Source organism: Medicago truncatula, chromosome 8, assembly GCF_003473485.1.
Source record: "Medicago truncatula cultivar Jemalong A17 chromosome 8, MtrunA17r5.0-ANR, whole genome shotgun sequence".
Classification (NCBI taxonomy): domain Eukaryota; kingdom Viridiplantae; phylum Streptophyta; class Magnoliopsida; order Fabales; family Fabaceae; genus Medicago; species Medicago truncatula.
In genome coordinates this window covers 17,961,451-17,977,478 of record NC_053049.1, presented here as the reverse complement: position 1 = coordinate 17,977,478, position 16,028 = coordinate 17,961,451, and positions in this window count along the sequence as shown.

The window sequence follows — 16,028 nt, the reverse complement described above, 5'->3', positions numbered from 1 at the left end:
TATATAAAAATCTAAATAATGGTCATGTAATTCACTTGGTAACTATCATAGACATTATATATAGGGTTGGTGTTTGAACCTCAGATTCTCCACACATAATGTGTCTGAATCAAGTCATTAGACGATCTTATAAAAAAATAATGAAGAAAAAAACTTTGTACCTCTTTGAGTGTGCAGGAGAAATAAAAGTCTACGGGTAGAAAATAATTGTATACTTGTTTATTTTCAAATAAAAAACATTAGTGCATATTAATTTTTTTAGTTATCCCGTTTCTTGAGCAATGAATCATCATGTTGTAAATATTAATACACATGTTTTTTTTTGGCTTAATTGCACTTTTGGACCCCTATCTTTCTAAAAGTTACGGTTATGAACCCCTAACTAATTTAAATACAAAACAGCCCCCTATATTTTGATTTTTTGACAATTTTGGACCCCTAAGGCAAAAAAAAAAAAAAAAAATTGACACGTGGCACCTCACTTAGGATGCCACGTCAGCGTTGACCAAGTCAACAATGGGCTAGGGGTCCAAAACTGCCAAAGAATCAAAACATAAAGGGCTGTTTTGTATTTAAATTAGTTAGGGATCCATAGCTGCAACTTTTGAAAAGATAGGGGTTCAAAAGTGCAATTAAGCCTTTTTTTTTTAAAGAATGAATACACATGCTGAATTGTTTTATAAAATTAATAGTGATATTATTTGTGACTATCAGTCTATCATATGAGTGGAATCAGGTTTTTTCTTTAATTGTTTTTAATATTCCATCTCAATCATGCCGAGGAAGCATAATATTATTACATTTTTATTACAATTTGACTTTTCTTTTTTTAATTTTTGGCTCAACAATTATAACGAAAAATAGTATTAAGCAAATAAAACTTTAAATTTTAACCCAATCAAACCCCCAACTTTTTTTTATAAGCCAACAGATAAGTTAAATTGTGAGAGTCCTTCACACATTGTTGTTGAATCAAAATGAGTTTTAGGACGATGTCTCTTAAGTTTTGATGATAACAATGTATTAAAAAATAATTTGGTACTCTAATGTGTGATCAAGTATGCAAGACCATATAATTAAATTCTAACTTAAAGGTCGAGTTTTAATTCTGATACATCAAGCTCTAAGCACAAAGGAAAACATTTTTGTACACAAGAAAAGCATTGGTAACTTCTGAAGACTTTAAATTGATTTGAGGAAAGGTTGACAAAAAGTCAACACTATGATCAAAAGGAAGCAAGCTCTGAATGATTCAGTCTCTTAAGGAAACAAGTTTTGATGACATTAGTAGTCTGGTGACTCTGACCAGTTTTGTCTTTTTCTGAAGGAAGGCCATTTTCAAGCTCTCGTAAGTACAATTTGTGAACAAGTACTATTCAACGATATTATCCAATTGAGGCAATGTTTTCAAAATCTGATCAAGCTTCTCAAGGACAAATTTGATGAGTTGGCAGTACCTGCTCTAATTATTTCTCTCATGTTTAAGGACTTTAGTAGTTTGAAGAACACACAACACTTCGAACAATTTACAAGAGCAAAATCTCTGTCAAATTCAAAAGTCTTCAAACACTTAGAAAAATTCGTACAAACTTTAAATCTTAGAATATCTCAAGTGTTTAGAAGTCATTTGTTCTTTAAGTTAGTTACACCTCTAACTGTATATCAAGTGTAAACACAATCCCTTTTACTGTGTATTTGAGCAAATTATAATCTTGTGTATTTGAGCAAATTATAATCTTGTGTGATTATAGTGAAAAAATTCATTGAAAGTGCAAAGGAACTGGATGTAACCTCTGATTGTGGGGTGAACTAGGATAAAATGTTGTGTTCTCTCTCTATCTCTGACTCAGTGTTTATCTTTCATTCTCTTATTGCTTACTCTGATTATGAAAAACACTTATAAAAGGTTTTTAGAAACCATCTTCTTTTGTTTTTCTCACTTTCAATTGTGAGTTGTGCAAAACATTCTCTAACTATAATTTCATGCCGTAGTTCTCCAACAAAAAGTCAATAGTGTATGATTCTTATTTCCATATTAGTGCTCAATCTTAATTTAGAATTAATGCACTGTTTCTGGCGATGTTTGGTTTCCAAATGAGCAGAATGATACTTATGAAGCGCATATAACTAGGAGCTATCATGGAATTTTCCATGAATAAATTATCTAAAATGCACGGTAAATAATTGCCTTTTGAAATATTACCACTCAAAGCAACTGAGAATTTTTTTTTTAGCTTTCGCCACATTTATTGAGATTCTGTCGAAGCTAAAACGTAAATTAATCCTCGCCATCCAAATAGTATGAACTGTATGCACAATGGCAACAACATAAACATCACACACCTGAGAGTTGCAATGGACTAGGATGCAATCAAGAATGTTAGCTATGGAGGCTAAATTAATAGAACAATTCACTTTTTGCCCCAACCATTGTGACAACCTCAGAGAAAAATTACACGTCAGAAACAAATGGGAGGAAGTCTCATCGGTAGTGTAGCACAACACACAAATGAAAACGACCATGCAACCACGTAACCTTAAATTTTATTCAGTTGGAAGCTTCCAATGCGTTAGGCTCCAATAAATAAACGAGAACGAAGAAGGAATGCAAGAACACCAAATAATAGAAGCCCAATCCAAAGATATAAGATGATTATGGAAAAAATCGAAAGCATGTTTTCGATCTAGAGAATGAATCCAAACATGTTGATCGAACATCGATATCACCGAGAGCGTGATGTTTTCGATGTTGGATTCACCAGGAAAGTTGTTGGGATATTCCATTTACTATAGGTGAGAAAAACACAAGAAAGGGAGAGAGAGAGAGAGAGAGAGAGAGAGAGAGAGAGAGAGAGAGAGAGAGAGAGAGAGAGAGAGAGAGAGAGAGAGAGAGAGAGAGAGAGAGAGAGAGAGAGAGAGAGAGAGAGAGAGAGAGAGAGAGAGAGAGAGAGAGAGAGAGAGAGAGAGAGAGAGAGAGAGAGAGAGAGAGAGAGAGAGAGAGAGAGAGAGAGAGAGAGAGAGAGAGAGAGAGAGAGAGAGAGAGAGAGAGAGAGAGAGAGAGAGAGAGAGAGAGAGAGAGTCCATGAGTAGTAGAGTCCCCTTGCACTTACAAATGCTCAAGCACACAAGAAAGAGACTTTGCTCAAGCACACCAGCAATAAACTTCCAAATGCTCAATCACAACTGAAAGAGACTTCTACAAACCAACTTAATCAAATAAAAGATTGTTTGATTTTTATACTTGATATACAATGAGAGGTGTTTATGCGCTTTTTAATTTGACAAAGTAATGACAAAATTTTGAATTGCAGAGTCTTGTGTTGTTCTTCATGTCTTCAGTTCCTTATATATGCAAGAATAATGAGAGACATTGGAGAGTGCCAACACATTAAGAGTCTTTGAGAAGCATCAAATCAAAGACGTTGGAATGTTTCCTGACATGATTAATGCCATTTGAAAAGACATTCGAAATCCACTCCTACTAATAGAATTATCTGTTTTATTCCTTTTGTCCTTAAATTTGACTTAACACGTGATTCAGAATAAGACAAACTATACTATTTGAAGGTGACACCTTCAGAAGAAGACAAAGTCTGGCGTGTCCATCAAAGTCTCCTAATCTTCAAAATCTGGTGAACTTCAGAGTCTAGTCTTCCGCAACTTCTAAGTGCACCTCTATTCTTATCCAAATGTTGACTTATTTTTAACATTCCTTCAAATATTTTACCAAGTCTTTTAGCTTCTCTTGTGCTTCTGATGCTCTTATATATGTTCAGACCTTGATAAATTTTAATCTATGATCCTGCACACTTAAACATATTTTAGCATATCTAATTGTTCTTTAATATCTTGTTATAATCAAAACTTTAGAGGTATTGTACAAATGCAATTTTGTTCCAACAATCTCACCATTTTCGATGATGACAAACACAAGTATTTTGATCAATTGTTATTAATCTAATTTAGAAGTTAACTTCAAGGTCTGATATTTGTAAGATCCTCCTAAATCTGATAATCTTAAGATTCCCCTCTAGAGCACATCAAAGAACCTAAATGAACAATCCCATGATAAGCCAAATTGTCTTTTTTTTCAATTGTTGCATATTAGGTAAATTCGATCATATTAGTTTATGTAAATATGCTGCCAAATTGACTTTGTTTATGCTGGCACATAAATTCGATCATATTAGTTTTTTTTTACAAGTTGTTGCATATTAGGTTATTAAATATGCTGGCACATAAATTCGAATCTTCCATTCCTCACGATTTAGAATTTAGTGTGCATGTTTGACTATTTCATAAATATTTAATGTTAGTATTGAATATACGACGGTGCAAGTTTTTTTTATTTTTTTTTAGCAAAAGATTGATGCAAGAAGCATCAATCAAATTTCATTAAAAGGAAAGAGAAAGAGTACAATAAAGAAAAGGGGGACGAGACCAAAACCTTTTTCAAAAATTTACAAACCTATAACTAGGTAAACCTATCTTGTTCCTTATATACTCCTCCCTAATCCCATCAAGGATAAAGTTGTGTCAATCAAAAGTGTCAGGAGGTAAATTAAGGCCAATGTTTGCCATGTCATCAGCGCAAGAATTACCTTCCCTGTATACATGTGAGAAAGTGAAGTAAATACTCCTAAAAAAAGCTAAACAATTATTCGACCTATTCCTTAGAGGCCAAGGAACTGTGGAAGTTGACTTGAGAGCTAAGTAAACCAATTGGGAATCAGTTTCTAACCAAAGGAAGTTGAAACCTTTTCTTTGAGCAATCTCCATAGCAAGAATGGCAGTATCAATTCAGCATGATAAGCAGTTCCACTTCCAAGATTCTGGGCAAAACAACCAATGCAGTCACCATTTTTATCTTTGAAAATCCCTCCTGCAGATGCATTGATAGGTGTTTTTGTTCCACAAGCATCTTGAGATGATTGTCTCTAATATCAACCTTGAATGCCACATTGCCACCAAATGATTTATTATGAAGTAAATTAATGGCCTCTGATGCAGTACATATGCAGTCTCTAATACTCCCTCCGTCCCAAATTATATGACGTTTTGGCCATTTCACACGTATTAAGAAATGTAATTAATATTGTGTGGGGAAGAGAAATTATAAGTTGTTTTACAAAATTATCCTTAATAATGGTATGGAAAAGATAAATGATATAATTGAAAGAAGATAGAGTAATTAATAGTTAATGATATAATAGGAAAAATAACATTAATATTTCATTAGTATTGTAAAGCGACATATAATTTGGGACAATTTTTTTTTCCAAAGCGACATACAATTTGGGACGGAGGGAGTATTTCTTCCCTGAATGAAGTCCCTTTGTTCTTCTGAGATGATTGTCTTCATGATTGGTGCAAGCTATTACCAAATTTGACTAAAAAGCAATAACTCCTTTCACATTTATGATATTATATTTTATGATCAAATATTATATATAATAATATATAATAAATATTTGTTTGACTGTGATATATAATAAGTATAAATTTATATTTTAATTATTTTCCAATAAATCTCCCATCTCTAAAATAATATTCCAATATAGTTAGATTTTTTTTATTTAAATATATAGTTTTTAAGAAAATGGGTCATGGTAATTCAAAGTTTGGCATGAAATAAGTAAAGTCTTAACAATAATTGTTCCATTGATGATTCAAATTCCCTTTCTTCAATGATTCATCGTTAACTCAAATTTATTGCAACTTTAGTCCAACCAATTGGTTTCGATATTGATTTAGGACAATTGAATTAGAAAAATAAAATCCTAAAAAATTTAGCATCTATAAGAATAGTTTTGTAAACTTAAAACAATACAAAAATACATAATTTCAATTCAATATTTTATTTTCTTTCAAAAAAATTTCAATATATTTTTTATAAGATATTTTAAATTAAATTTAAAAACATCAATGGACCTTTTTTCTTTTTTTTTGTTGACTAAAACATTAATGAACCTTGACCAAAAAAACATTAGTGAACCTTTTTTCTTTTTGGTCAAATAATGAACCTCTTATTGATAGCATTTATAAATAGGGGTCTTAGATACAATTTTTCACAAAAATTTACAATAATCCCTAAGAGCAGGTGAAGAAATCATGGCTTTTCGCAAAATGGAGATTAAGAAGGTGAAAGATCTCAACATGAGGCGTCTGACATCCTCTGAAAAGAAGTCTCACTCTTTTAAAGATATGATCCAAAAGCTTGTTGGTATATTGGACGAAATAAATGATGCTGAAAGGAAGGATGAGGTCTACGACGAGATCCTGGAGATATACGACGCGACCAACCATTCTGATCCTAAGGAAGTGAAAGCTTCATATACAAGGATCAAGGCTATGGTGGAGACGTGTCTTCACGAGTTCAATATAAATTACAATATGTAATGCTACTTGCACATATGAACTAGTGGCGGGAGTCAAATACATGTTTATCTTAATTTCACATATCCTAAACCTATGATTCCCACATTGGGAGAATAAATGATGTGTTGTGTTAATGATTTTGTGGGAAATAAAAATAAGTTCTTTATGTAGAAATTGTGAATATTATGATTATGATATGATGATTATGATGAACTTGTTAATTTAATTATAATTATAATTTCTGTTTTCTCACCTACCAGTGGTTGTCGTTCCTTTGCGTTTAACTATATGTTGTCGCCATCGTTTCTTTGAGCCTTCGACTTTGCAAGGGACATAGTGGGTTGTTGTTGGTTGTTCGGTCTAGATCCAGTTTTGATCTGAATATTTTCGCTTTCATGTGGCTCTTGTTCACCGTCTTGATCTAAGTTTTTGCTTAGATCCGAAGCTGTTTAGGTATCTTATGATTCATCTCAATGCATTTTGGTGTTATGTCGTTTGGTGTTTGTTGACCGAAGCTTCGTCATTGATTCTTTGTCGTTTGTTCTTGTTCATGTGTTGTATATTTTTTATGTTTTATGTTTTTGTACTTGTAACCAATTTTGCGGTGGTTGATTTCATAAACCCGACAGGTGAAGTAGATAAAATAGTCACAAGGAAGGGGGGGTTTGAATTGTGACCCTTTAAAAATTATCCTGAAACTTAAAAATGATTCTCAAGTTGTTTACTTGGAATTATGTTAACTTTCTGACTCCAGAATGTTCTGAAGTTCATAAACAAAATTGCTTAATAAAGTATAAGTGTAAGTGTGTGTTGTGTATACTGTAAATAAAAGAGTATAGAGAAGAAAGAAAGAACACACAAAGAGTTATAGTGGTTCACCCAATGTGGGCTAGTCCACTCCCCACAATCCTGTGAGAGTTTCCACTAAGATGCTTGAGATAACCTCTCAAGTCCTGCACCTTACAATCTTGTTCTCCTGAACAATTACAATCCTGTATTCTCTAAGCCTCAGTAGGCTTGCACCTTCTTGCTAAGTTAACCACTTAGACTTTTACAACCTTTGCTCAACCTAACACTTTAGGACCTCTAAAAGCTAGATGAGACTTTGTTACAATTTGTATGGAAGTTGGGTGTTTGTAAAACAAACAATGAAAGAAGAAGAAGAGGTTATCCTACAGATAACAAGAGTATTGATTTGCACTAAGTTGATGAAAGACTTAGAGATTGATCAATTTCAGTTTGCAAAAGCTTCAAACAAAATCAGAGTTGTTTTCTTGTATGCTTTGCAATGGTGCAAGTTTTGCTAAGGCCAAGCCCTCTATTTATAGAGTCTTTGGGCTCATATAGCCGTTGTAGGGTGTCCAATGGTGTTATGCCATGTATCCTGGGTCCCACAAGCTTTAACTTGAAATTTTGGGCAAACATTCTGATCTCTGATGAACATCAGAATGTTGTTGTGTTCATGATGATCTTCATCTGGGTTCATCACGTTCTTCATCTGGGTTTATCATGTATGAATGAACACATGAAGTTCTGGGCTATGCATATGCTTTTCATATGAATTTCTGGACAATAACCAATGTATGGACTTTTCTTCATACATCAGAATGTTCCTTTCCCAGATTTTGTCTTGGAACCGGTGCAGGAGGATTTAGTGGGATTCTGCATCTTCATGCCCATGCTTTGAGAGATTGTGTTGTCCTTGTTCAGTACCAACTCTCAGACGTGTCTATCTCTTGTTGAATATGACAGATTTGCTTTGCTTTTGCTTTTTGCTTTTCACCTACTATACTGTTCATAAAGTAAGCATAAGCTGAGCTTGAACATTCTGATCATCAGAATGTTCCATCTGTTTCACTTAGGATGATTTGTAAGACTATCATTTGATGTAATCAAATCCTAATAGTGAAACAATAATGAAGAGCAGTGATAATAACATCTAGGATGATATTCCTTTGTGAAATATTCCTAGTACATCAATGTTCATAGTCTTAAATGAACATTGAATGCCTTCTTTGACATAACTCTTGTATATGCCTTTATTGCTTGATTGATCCATGCAAATGTACTTTCCTGGACATATATTCATGTCACATGTGCCTTGCATGACCTTGATCACAGTTCTTGAGATTCTTGGCTTGTATAAGAACAACCTTCTGAACTAGGTTGCTTCTGAACAACCTTCTGAACTAGGTTGCTTCTGAACTTGGTTGCTTCTGAACATTCTGATCTTCGAGCAACATTCTGATCTAACTTTCTGACCTCAGTGTTAGATCATGAATTCAAATGTCCTTTGATTTCTTGATTCTTGGTATGATTCAAACCTTGTTCCTGTCTTATTAAAACACTCAAGAGCACAAGTTAAATACCAAGGAATTAATCAAAGTCCATTAATTCTTTAATCATATTGGTTTATTATCTTTAAAATTAATTAGGGATTTTGCCTCAACAATCTCCCCCTTTTTGAAGATGATAAACTTATGATTTAGGATTAAGGATTTTGATTATATATATGAAAAATAACAGAGCTTAAAAATTTATTTTAATGCTCCCCCTCATTTTTATAATCCATTATACAGAGTTTTTAAGAACTTTAAAAAGCTCCCCCTCAATTTCATAATATATTGCATAATATAAAAAATGCAAGATTGAACCAAAATCAATATTCATTCATTGATATAAGACATGAAGTACATTACATGATACATTTGGTTCAAAAACAAAAAAGAAATTCAAAGTGCATGTGATCAAGCAAAAGCAAAAGATGGAGTTTGTAAACCCCAATAACAATTGATCACCTAGACCTACTTAGGGCCTATAACTAAAAACTTAAAGACTTTGAATCCTAAAGCTTCTCCCCCTTTTGTCATCTGCAAAAAGGATAGGGAGGAATTCGGAAAAGATTCATGGAGTGGAGTCTCCAGAATCAGAAGAAGGTTCTGCTTCAAAGATGGAGGGGTCATCAAATATTGGAGGTGGAATGGCCAAACCAGGAGCATGGACTTTGACAGTCCAGTCAGCCAGCACACAAGCAATTTTATGGGTCTTGGTGGAGACTCTAAGTGCCCTTGAGGCTATCTTCTCTGCTCTTGAAAGCTTAGCAGGACCAGAGGCTTCAGCTTGCTCTCTGTTTGCAGACACAAAGGTGTTGAGAGAGTCAAATAAAGCAGCCATGTTTGGAAGTTTGCTTCTTGTGGTGGTTTTCATTTGTGGTGGTGGTGGAGTGGATGAAGGAATGAAAGGTGGAGTAGGAAGGTCAGAGACCAAGAAGTTGGTAGCACCTGCAACAGAATCCATGGTGGAGGATGATGGGTTAACATTCTGACCATTTTGGGCCATGAGCTGTACCTCCTCAGAGGGCAGAGATCCTGATGCCAAAGGCATGGGATCAACTGACAGCTAGCCATCTGGAGGAAGTTCATTTGAGGCATGCTGATCATCAAGCTCTTGATTGTCTTGATCAGCCATGACATGAATATCTTCATCATTCTGGGCTTCAGTTACTGCAACATTCTGACCGGCAGAAGTTTGAACATTCTGAACAGCAGGAATTTCAACATTCTGACCTTCTTGAGCTTGCTGAGTTGTTTCTTGTCCATCTTGAAACACTTCACTATTGAAGTCAGTGTTGATATCTTCAATATTGAGATCAAATCCAGTTGAGAACTCCACGTCTTGAGCTTCTTCTTCAATGTTCATATTTGAAGCTAAGAGTTCAGCCACTTCCTGAGATTCTTCATCAACATTTTGAGTATCAAACTCAATATTTTCTTCAACTCTTTGATCATGATCAACAGAGTTGGGAACAGCATCTTGAGGGATTTTTTCACTTTCCTCAGCATGATTGACTTTCTCAGCTTCTTTTTGAAGAGATGCATCATCAATCAAGGTTTTGAACTGCGAGCTTCCTTCTTCAACAATCTCCTTTGCAAGCTTGGAGACTTCAGAGAACAAATTTTCTGCTGGTGGAGAGGGAGTTTTGGTATCTGTAATCTCTTCAACTCTTCTTTTCTTCACAGCTTTCTGAACATTCTGATCAGAAATTCTCTTACCAGATCCAGAGGGTCCAGAAGTTTTGGAGGCTGGCATGTTGGATGAAGTAATGTGGAGTTGACCTAAGGTCTTGGAAGAAAAGGTCATAAAATCTAGCTTACGTTTCTCTCCTTCAAGGGGCACTTTTGCCTTTTGAAAAATGGAAGTGAGATGCATTCCATAGGGTAGTCCAGCAGATGTTTGTTTTATGGCTAGGCATGAATCAATCATGTGTTGAATAATGATAAAACACAGATTTAACTTAATCTTTTTCATGAGATGGTAGATGAAACAAAGGTCTATGTCAGATACAAGTTCAAAAGATCCACATCTAGGTAAAAGACAATGCCTAATCATGTTGTGAAGAATTTTGGGAGTATCTTCCAGGTTTGTGGAGTTAAAGGTGTGGTTTTCTTTGGTGTATTTAACTATGAGTTTGTTACGGTTAACTCTAGACTCATCAAACCAATAACTAGAGTATAGCTGATTACCTTCATTAGGAATTTTGAATGCTTCAGAGACAAATTCCTGAGTCATCTTGATCTTTACACCTTTGACTGATGAGATGAGAAACTTCTCATTTCCATTCTTCTTTTCCTGAACTGATAGGTTGGAGTAGAACTCTCTGACCAAGTCTTCATAGGTGTGTTCTTGAAGAGTTATGAAGTTGGTCCATCCTTGAGGTTCAGTGAACTCCTTCATATTCCATGCCTTGGTTTCCAGACTTTCAAGGTTGAAATACTTGGTTCTGCTCATAGGTCTGAGAGCAATTTTCTCAGCCCTAGATGCTCTTAAGACAGCAATGTCCTTACCTTTTCCATGCTTCTTGGATGAACCTTTTTCCTCCTCAGATTCATCTTCCTCCTCAGACATAGAAAGAGCTTCAGTCTCAATCTTCTTTCTCCTTTGATAAATCTTTTCTGCAGCTTTGGCCATCTCCTTTCCATTTCCACTTTTCTTTGAAGAAACTCTCTTTTCTTCATTTGGAGAGCTCTCTTCAGATTTACCATTTTCATCACTCTCTTCCTGAGATGATGAGCTTTCTTTGGAGGGAGAGGGAGTAGCAACCTTCTTTCCTTTCTTTGAAGATGCTCTCACTGATTTTATCAATTCAGAGAGAGTTTGCTCAGAGTCTTCTTCCTCCTCTTCCTCTGGGTCTTCCTCAGAATCTTCATCAACACTTGAATCTTTCTTCTCTTCATCAGATACTAGATTCACGTGAGATACCTTTGGTTTCTTCAAAGGTTTCTTCATCCTTGTTGATCGTCTGGTAGGATTGGTTCTAGGTCTAATGGATTTAGAAGATCCAGGTTTTGAGGATTTTTGAGTTTTGGGTGCATAAATGATTTTGTCCTTAAGAATGGTGCGTAAGGGAGTTTGATCAGAGGATTGATCAGCAGCAGTGTTGGATGGTGGTGGTTGAAAGTGTTCTTCAGAAAGTCTTGGGGTGGTTTTGGTTCTAGCCATTTTTTCAGAAAATGAAGAACAGAGCAGTTTGAATTTTTTTGCGAAGAGAGAGATGAGAGGTTAGGAAATGAGATGGAAGTGAAATAATCAGAGTTGGTAACTGATTATATAGACAAAACGTGCAAGAGAAAAAGAATAGTAGTGATATGATGACAGTTAGCATTGGAAAGGATGAAAAACTATCAAAAAGCAACGCCTAGGAGAGAGAAAGGAAAAAGTAGCCGTTTGGGAAGATGAATGGATTTTGGATGATTTGATGGTTAAGCCATTACATGGTGGTTAAACCTTAAACATGACTTCTTATAACCAAGCATTAAATGCTTGAGATTATGGAGGGATTTTTTGAACAAGTCAAAACAAGATTTCACGCACGAGATTGTTTGACCCAGAATTTGGGTTCTGAACAAAAAATAAGGAACATCATGAATGGATAAACTCAGATGAACATACTTGTGAATGTTCTGATCGTATGAATATTGCAATGAATATTCTGATCATTTGAACATTCTGACCTGATGAACATTCTGAACTCAGGAACATTCTGAACTCAGGAACATTCTGATGAGTGTGAGATTAAGATGGATCTATCTGATTTGTATCAGATGACATCAAGGGGTTTAGTTTAAGGCCCTTAGTGATCAGTAATCAATTTTTATTGGGATTTTTCATGATTAACAATTTTTCTTTAAGAAAATTGAATCTATCCTCAACAAGGGGTTTTGTGAAGATGTCAGCTAATTGATTTTCAGTATCAACAAAGCTTAATGCAATATTCTTTTTCTGAACATGGTCTCTAATGAAATGATGTTTTATTTCAATATGTTTAGACCTAGAATGCTGAATAGGATTCTTAGAAAGATTAATTGCACTTGTATTATCACAATAAATAGGAACACTTGTGTACCTTAGAGAGTAATCTTCCAGCTGATTTCTTACCCATACAATTTGAGAGCAGCAACTAGCTGCAGATACATACTCAGCTTCAGTTGTGGAGAGTGCAATGGTGTTTTGCTTTCTGCAAGACCATCCAATCAATGCTTGTCCCAAGAATTGACAGGATCCACTTGTGCTCTTCCGTTCAACTTTGTCTCCAGCATAATCAGCATCACAATAGGCTACAAGATCAAAACTAGAACCTTTTCTATACCAAAGGCCAAGATCAGTAGTACCTACTAGATATCTAAATATTCTTTTAACTGCAGTTAAGTGAGATTCTTTTGCACATGTTTGAAATCTAGCAAATAATCCAACTGCAAACACTATATCAGGTCTGCTAGCAGTCAAATATAATAATGAACCTATCATGCCTCTATATTCTTTTTCAGAAATAGATTTTCCACTCTCATCCTTATCTAAACTTGAAGATGGATGCATAGGGGTGCTCATGATTTTTGCCTCATTCATTTTATATTTCTTAAGAATGTCTTTGACATACTTTTCTTGACTTATGAAAATTCCATTTGAATGTTGTTTGATTTGTAAACCAAGGAAAAAACCAAGTTCACCCATCATGCTCATCTCAAATTCACTTTGCATAAGGTTGGAAAATTCTTCACACATTTTTATTTTAGTAGCACCAAAAATGATGTCATCCACATATACTTGAACAATAAGCAAGTCAGTATTATGTGTTTTTCTAAAAAGTGTGGTATCAATTTTTCCTCTTGAAAAACCATTTTCAATTAAAAATGTGCTAAGTCTGTCATACCAAGCTCTAGGAGCTTGTTTAAGACCATAAAGAGCTTTTGTTAATTTGAAAACATGATTTGGTTTTTCTTTGTTTATGAATCCAGGTGGTTGACTTACATAAACTTCTTCATTTAGAAAACCATTTAAAAATGCACTTTTCACATCCATTTGAAAAAGTTTAATGCTTTTATGTGCAGCATAAGCAAGAAGAATTCTGATGGCTTCTAACCTTGCAACTGGTGCAAAGGTCTCATCATAGTCAATACCTTCTTGTTGGTTGTAACCTTGAGCAACTAACCTTGCTTTGTTTCTGACAACCTTACCTTCTTCATCAAGCTTGTTTCTGAAAACCCATCTTGTTCCAATGATGGTTTTATCTTGATTATTTGGAACCAAGTTCCAAACTTTGTTTCTTTCAAACTGAGAGAGTTCTTCCTTCATGGCCTTAATCCAAGAGTCATCAATAATGGCTTCATTGATTGACTTGGGTTCCATTTGAGAAATCATTGCCATGTTGTTATCTTGAAAGGACAATCTGGTTCTTACACCATCAGTTGTGCTTCCAATGATTTGATCAGTAGGATGATCCCCTACCATTCTCCAGCTTCTAGGTGGACTTTGAAAAGATTGATCCTGAACATTCTGATCATCTTCTTTCTCTACTGTGTTCTCAGTATTTTGAACTGGAACATTCTGAAGTGTTGGTACTTCAGTGTCTTCATTCTCTTTAGGTTTAGAATGTTCATCATATTCATCAAATATGATATGCATACTAATTTCAACTGTCTGGGTTTTTAGATTGTACACTCTATAACCTTTAGAAGTTGTAGAGTATCCTAAAAAGATAGCTTTATCTGATTTAGGATCAAACTTACCCAATTTTTCTTTATTGTTCAGTATGTAACAATAGCAGCCAAAAATGTGAAAGTAAGATATGCTAGGTTTAATATTTTTCCAGAGTTCATATGGGGTTTTGTTAAGAATCTTTCTTATAGAAACTCTATTCAAAATGTAACAAGATGTGTTAATGGCTTCTGCCCAAAAGTAATTTTCAACATTTGATTCATTTAACATTGTTCTTGCCATTTCTTGCAAGGTTCTATTTTTTCTTTCAACAACTCCATTTTGTTGTGGAGTTCTTGCACAAGAAAAATTATGTTTAATACCATTTTCATCAAAGAATGTTTTGAAGGATGCATTTTCAAATTCTCCTCCATGATCACTCCTAACTGTGATGATATTATAACCTTTTTCATTTTGAACTCTTTTGCAAAAGTTTTGAAATGCTTCAAAAGATTCATCTTTATGTTTTAAAAATAGCACCCATGTAAATCTGGAGAAATCATCAACAATAACAAATCCATATCTTTTGCCAGTTAGACTTGCAGTTTGAACAGGACCAAACAGATCAATGTGAAGAAGCTCTAAAGGTTTCTGAGTTGAGATAAACTCAATAGTTTTAAAACTACTTTTTACTTGTTTACCTTTAACACATGCTTCACAGATTCTGTCCTTTTCAAAGCTAATCTTAGGCAAACCTCTAACTAGATCAAGTTGAGAAAGTTTAGCAATGGTTTTCATGCTTATATGACCAGCCCTTTTGTGCCAGATCCATTTGTCTTTTTCAAGAGACATAAAACAAGATTCAGCAGGCATATCATTTAGTTCTAAAACATATAAGTTCTTTCTTCTTGAACCAGAGAAAAACAATTTGTTTGAGGAGGTTTGTCTGACTTCACATATGTTAGGTTTAAAGATAACTTCAAATCCACTATCACACAATTGACTTATGCTAAGTAGATTATGTTTTAAACCTTCCACATACTGAACATTTTCTATTCTAGCAGAGTTAAGATTACCTATAGTACCTTTACCTCTGATTTTACCTTTGTCATTGTTTCCAAATGTCACTAGTCCTCCATCCTTCTTTTCAAAAGTTAGAAAACAATCCCTGTCACCTGTCATGTGCCTAGAACAACCACTATCCAGGTACCATGGTTTTGTTCTTGCACCCTGAGGCAAGACCTACATTTGACAAGATAAAAATTTTAGGTACCCATGTAATGTTGGGTCCTTGAGGGTTAGTTCTTCTAAGAGATCTTTTCTGAAAGTAACATTCTGTCTTTTATGATCAGATTTGTTACAGTAGAAACATGTCTTCTTAGCCTTTTCAGCCTTTTGTGAACTTTCTGATCTATTGAGATGAGAACGTTCTGAACTAAGATTTAAATTATTTTGTTTGATAAATTTTTTCTTAACATGACATACTGATTCATTATGTCCATACTTATCACAAAAACAACATTTAACTCTTATTTTAGCTTTAGGTACAAAACTTCCAATAATTTTGCTTGGATCCTTAAAGCCTAAGCCAGATTTCTTAGTACTTTTATTTTGAGATCCTACTATGTTTTGAAAAGTTTCTGTAGATTTTATAAACCCTGTCAGATCCTTTTTCAATG